The sequence below is a fragment of the Pteropus vampyrus genome, unplaced genomic scaffold (genome assembly GCF_000151845.1).
Source record: "Pteropus vampyrus isolate Shadow unplaced genomic scaffold, Pvam_2.0 Scaffold56, whole genome shotgun sequence".
Taxonomy (NCBI): Eukaryota; Metazoa; Chordata; class Mammalia; order Chiroptera; family Pteropodidae; genus Pteropus; species Pteropus vampyrus.
Window position 1 is genome coordinate 6,395,422 of NW_011888837.1, and position 6,652 is coordinate 6,402,073.

The following is a 6,652-nucleotide window of genomic DNA, read 5'->3' on the forward strand; positions in this document are numbered from 1 at the left end:
TTTATTAAACTATGGAATTATTATCAAGAAGCATTTATCTAGTATCTCTTTTTCTAAGTAGAGAGCTTTTTAAAGAAATTGAGATAAAGTTGGCATGTATTAGTTTCTGGTGTACAACATAATGATTTGATTCAATATTGGTATGTATTATGTAAATGATCACCACAATAAGTAGTTAACATCTATCACCACACAGTTAAATTTTTTTTTCTTGTGATAAGGACTTTTAAGATCTACTTTCTTAGCAACTTTCAAATACAAAGTATTATTAACTATAGTCACCATGTTGTGCATTACATTCCTAGGACTTTGAGCTTTTTTATAAGTCAAGGTGTAACCCCTGCCAACCCCCAGATTACCTCTAAAATCTGTCTCCTTTACTTCCAACTTTAAAGGCTATGCCTCTGATTATCTTCTCATTCCCCATTCCTTTCTTTGTCAGTTTATATAATTTTTCTTTTATTTTCTACTTGTTCCTTAATACTTACTATATCTGATTCTCGCTCAGCAGATGAGCCTGTTTGTTTCTCTCATCTTAAAAGATAAAACAAACAAAAACAAATGTTCTGTAATTTCCGTCTCCTGTCATTAATTGACTTCTCAAAGAATAGGCTTCAGTAATGGTTCTCAAAGTGTGATTTCATGGGTTCCATGGAGAGGGGTTCCCAAGACCTCCTGAAAGGATCTATCAAGTCACAATTATTTTCACAATACTACTAAGGCATAATTATCTTTTATACTATATTGGCATTTACTCCGGTGGTTCAAAAGAATTCGTGGTAGTGGTCAAAACTGTGACTACCTTAACATAAATCAAAACAGTTGGCACCAAACTGTATTAGTAGTCACTGTATTTATTCTTCACAGTCACATGCATTTTTTAATTTTTTAAAAACCATTTTCCCTTAAGAATGTCCTTGATGAAAGAGTAAAACATCTTTTATCAATCTTGGCCCTTGAGTACATGTCTTATTTTGTTTGTTCATTCAGTCATTCCGCCTAGAGCACCTGGTCTTCCTAGGTGGTCTCCCATCCAAGTACTAACCAGGCCCACCCTGCTTAGCTTCCAAGATCAGAGGAGATTGGGCGTGTTCAGGGTGGCATGGCCATAGACTTGTTTTTATTTTTTTGATTGTGGAAAAATATACGAAATTTTCCATTTTGACTTTTTAAGTTTATAGTTTATTGGCATAAGTACATTGGCATCGTTATGCAGCCACCGTTACTATCCATCTCCAGAATTCTTTTGTCTTTCCTCTGTATGCATTAACCTCTAACTCCCCATTCCTCTTTTTCCGCAGCCCCTGGTAACCACTATATTCTACTTTCTGTCTTTATAAACTTGATTGTTCTAAGTACCTTATATAAGTGGAATCATAAAATATTTGTCCTTATGTGTCTGACTTATTTTACTTAGCATAATATCTTCAAGGTTCATTCATGTTGTAGCATGTATTAGAATTTTTAAGTCAGAATCATATTCCATTTATGTGTATATCACATTTTGTTTATTTATCTTTAATGGACACATTTTGGTTGTTCCCACATTTTGGCTACTGTGAATTATGCTGCTATGAATATGAGTGTACAAATATCTGCTCAAGTCCCTCCTTTCATTTCTTTTTAGTATATACCCAGAAGTGGAATTGCTGGATTATATGATACTTCTGTGTTTTATTTTTGAAGAACTTCAGTACTGTTTTTCATGGTAGCTGCACCATTTTAAATTCCTACTAGCAATGCATAGAGGTTCCAGTTTCTCTACATCCTCACCAACACTTGTTTTTATTTTTTTTTAAAAAATATTCACCCTGATGGGTGTGAAGTGGAATATCATTGAGGTTTTGATTTGATTTTCATGTTAAATATCTTTTTAAGTGCTTTATTGGCCATTTGTAAGTACACAACTTTTTAATGTGTGAAGAAATGGGAAGCATACATAAAGCACTTGCTGCTTAATGAAGTGTGGTAATGCGATTGAGGAAAAGCACTTGGGTGATTGAGCTGTGTCCTGCAATAGTTGTACCCCCCCAACACCCCCGCTCCCCCAGAACACCATTTTTATTTGAAAGAATGACCGACAAACTATGATTATTCTTTTAGATCTGGGTATTTGGCAGACATTTTCTCAAATAATCAAATGAGCCTGTCACTTCAAGGAAAACAAAAGACAGGTGTTATAAATGATGGAATATGAGCTTTCAAAAGAAAATGAGAGTTTTAGAAAACTTATATCTGGCATTGTGAATTTTGGCAGCTTCTCATTACTTGCAGGCTTTTCTGAAGGGATGATAATAGTAACAAATATGCTTTTTTAAAAAAACTGTGTAAAAGAAGATCTCTTTAATTCACTGAACTGATATTTTCCAAATGCATGATGTTACAAATGCAGAGTACAAGATTGACCATTAGATTTTAATGTAACAGTGCAAAAAATTGTGATGCGGTTTTAGATATCGAATTGCAACTAACCTTTAAAAAACTACCAATTGTCATGTTTTGCTATAATAGCAGAGACTGTTGATAGTTATCTGAACAAACTATTAAGATAGTCTTTTTCTTTCCATCTGCTTATTATGTGTAAGGCTAGATTTTCCTCATATGCTTTATCCAGCTAAAATAATATTTTGCTGGAGATTTACTGCAGAAGCAGATATGAAAATCCAGCTGTCTTCTACTGAGGTAAATATTAAAGAGCTTTGCAAAACTGTAAAACGTCATTCTCTCTAAATTTTTGTTTCGAAAAATAACATTTGTTCATAAAGATGTTATTTGAATTGACATCTAATGTGTTTATTATTTTAAATAATAATGAATTAATACATTTAAAATAATTAATCTGTTTTAATTTTTAATATGGTAAATATGGATTGATATAATCCACATAAAAGAGAATATCTAGGTATACACTGTGTAATCTAGCAAAATTGTCTAATACAGTAGCCACTAGCAGCATGTAGCTACTACTAAAAATATACTTGGGATTTCAAAGCCTTGATATGAAAAAAAGAATGTAAAAGATCTCATTAATATTTTATAATGTTGATTACATGTTGAAATAATAGTGTTTTGGATATATTGGGTTAAATGTATTATTAAAATTCACTGTTTTTAACTCTTTGAATGAAACTACTAGAAAATTTAAAATTACATGTGTGGCTCACATTATATTAGACATATTGGACAATACTGCTCTACAGTGTGCAGTTTATTGTGTGGATGCTACACTTTGCATTTGGGTTTGTTCACCTGGGGTTCATAGATGTTCATGTGTATTTTTCTCAAAAGAGAGCTTATGACTTTCATCATATTCTCAAAAGGACACACAGACAAAGAAAAGCTAGGAACTGCTGTACAATTTGTAGACAACTCACCTGAGTTGCTGCTTGTAGTTACTTGGGCACTGCTGGTGGTGGCTTGGATCTGGGGAATCCCTTTCTCAGGTAGGCTAGGCGAAACCTGTAGTACTAGTGGTATAGTGAGATGCATCTTTGGCTTCTCAGGTTGGAACCCTGAACGAATGTTCCCACAGAAATATTTTTCTAGACATTAGGTGTTAACGATACTAATAGTACTGACTGCAGGTTGACTTGAGAACCTAATTATCATATGTAGGTTTATTTTTGTGGGAAAATACTTTGAATGCCAAGGATTAGATTTAGAAGCAGTCAGAACACAGTCTACTATTAAATCAGGGCTTTCATACACTTTGGCTGGGAACCTGATCAAATGAGTGAATTTTTTAATTTGAGTATTCATAGAGGTTGAAAATAAAATGTTATGTGTGTGTTAAAGTGATAATACATCCCAAAGATGAAATAACAGGATGCTTGCTTACTCTTTAGCCCTAATCATAAGTGAGATTTTATAAATAAACCACTGAATAGGGGGATATATGAATTAAGTGGTTATGTTTAGTTTGAGTTAGATCTGTGATGCTGTTTAGGTAATAGATTTTTGGCTTATGTTGTCCTTAACAAGAAAAGCTTCCTAAAACAATGAAACTTCAGGGCTCGCTTGAATGAAGAGAGAATGCTGGATTAAGGGTATTCCAAACATAATTATTTCATTAACAACCCCTTTTCAGTTATATTTTCTATAGAGTTCATCACAGTATGCCATAATAACTTATTTTTGTCTTTCTCTCCAAATTGACTATAAATCACACATATAGTGTCCTACTTAAAATGTATTTCAGAGGTTAGCACAGCCACTTATTAAAATTTGTTGACAAAAAAAACACAGGAAAAGCCACCATCTGATGATTAATTAGTTTGAGTGAGATGCAAATGTGGTAAATGGGTAAAGAGAACATTGAAGGCTGTCTGAGAAAGTAGGTGCTGAGTTGCAGAGTACAAGATGTTGAGAGGAACTTGGAAAAGTTGGTGTGGGTCTTTGTACTTAACAGTTGTAAGGCCAGGGAGTCCCATGGAGAGGTTAGCATATGCTGAATTTGAGAAGAGACATTTAACAGTAATATATAAAAATTGGCTAAAATTGAATGTTTTTGAAACCTGATACTCTGGTGAGAAGGAAGTTGTGAAATGAGTGAGATGATTGAGACCTAATACCCAGGCTTTGGATTTAAGAATGGAAGGGTTGAGATGTAAGAAAGGGAGAAAAAAACTAGTATTAGTAGAAAACTAAGTTTGTATGTAGTCACTTTCAGTTCTGCCAAAAAATCACCAAAAACATTAATTCTAAAATCTGACTTTTCCACTGTAGGAAAAAAAAAATGGGGATAAGGGAAGAGAAAAGACATTGCGACTAAAAATAAAGTCAAAAATAGTGATTTCTTTCCAGTCTCATGAATGGAATATGTGATGAAGGGTCCTCGGGACTGGCGATAGAGCAGAGACGTTCAAGAGGAATATCTGTGCCTTTTACTTGCATAGCTGGTTTGTTTCACATGTATTAATTTTTTATACATTGTAGTTTTGGGGAGTCTTATTCATTAGCACGCTGCTTTTCGAGCTCTAATAAGTAGATGAATCTCACTTGGGAATTTATTAAGATACTCTCTGATTCAGTACATATGGTTGGGGCCTGAAGTTCTGCATTATCAGCAAGCTTTCAAGTGATGTTAGTGCTGTTGTTTCCACAGATCACATTCTCCTCTAGCTGGTCTCCAAAGAGAGAAAAATACCCCCCAGAGCGATTAAAGTAGTTCATGATGAGTATCAGCTTTGTTAATGGTCTTTAGATTAATCATTAGTAAATAGCAGAACTAATGCAAGGGTTCTTAAACTTCATTTGGGGTGCTTATTGAACAGACTTCTGGACTAATATCCCAGAGATTTAATCCTAGGTTTAGAGAAAGGTCCAGAAAACTTCACTTTTAATAAGCACTCTACATAATTGCTCAGTGTTGGGATTTTGATGGGCGTTATATGAAAACTGTATATTAACCTGGAATTGGAGGTGGAGAGGGATTAGCATTTTGACAGTATCGAGTATTCCTTTCCAGGAACATAGCATGTCCCTCCCATTTTATTAAAATCTTTTATGTGTCTGAAGTTTTTTTTTAAAAAAATATGGTACCGTTCTGAAATTTTAATTGTCTTTATAGACATTTCTAACAGATAAAAGTATCAATGATAAACATTATTTTATATTGATCTTTTGATAGAGACTTGTAATTGTCTAGAGAACTTTCTCCTGCATTGCCAAATTTAATGCGTTCAGCAGTTTTTAAGTAGACAGGGCAACAGCACTATGGCCTTTTTTATAGAGAAGGAATCTGAGGTCAGATACCCGTAGAAGCCAGTTACAGAAACAGCTTCAGGAAGGGGATGTAGAGGAACAGAATTTGGAAAAAGTTCTTTTTGTTGCACATGTCAATAAAAATAGTAGAAAATAACTTTTTGAATTTCATATTTCTTTAAGAATCTAATGAAAGTTATATAGACCCTTTCCTCAGGAAAATTTACATACACTCAAATATTACAGAAGATTGTTTAGAGTGCAAAACATTATATAAATTACCCTTATACTCCTTGATGTTTACAATTAAAAAATGATATTCTAGGATTTGTATTTTAGTAACAGATAATAGTGGCTATAAATACTTATGGTATGCATGAAAATCTTGAGAAATGAAAGTGTACAGAGAATTCGTTTCTAACCTATATGAAAACAGTTGTTTTGTTGGAGGAGATTCCGATGCTGATTCAAGAGTGTGTGTGTGTGTGTGTGTGTGTGTGTGTGTGTGTGTAAAGAGTTTTATGTATGAGTTTTCTCAGTTTGATTGTTTTTTCTATCAAAAGTAGATAAAGTGTTTGTAAGACTGTGTCTAGTCTTACCTCTGAGTATGGAAAAGATTTTAACCAAATTCTTCCCTACTGATGTGCTGTGGTCATACCAGTAGTGCCACAGATGGGTTACAGGCATGCTAAAATGATTCCCCCTCAGCCCTCAAAGTGACCCTGTTGTGGTTGGAGGTCCCTGCCGGTCAACTCAGGCTGAAAGAAGACTCCATCATTTACCCAGGGGGCTGGCCAAGTAGTTGGAAAGCATTGAGTAGGATAATAAAACTGGATGGTTTTCTATTAGTAAGATAAATTGTATTTAGTCAATGGACTGTTATTAAGCCCATGGTGGAGGTTGGTAAGAAGGATATGCTCTACTCTGCTGACAGGCCTAATTAATCAGA

The 6,652-nt window shown here is 34.2% G+C and overlaps 1 protein-coding gene and 1 pseudogene across 2 annotated transcripts in view; one reads left to right on the forward strand and one right to left on the reverse strand.

Moving 5' to 3' along the window:
- Positions 1–6,652, forward strand: part of BMP2K (BMP2 inducible kinase) — a 114,611-nt gene that overhangs the window by 10,750 nt on the left and 97,209 nt on the right. The window lies entirely within an intron of this gene.
- On the reverse strand, positions 997–1,114 carry LOC111740006 (annotated as a pseudogene).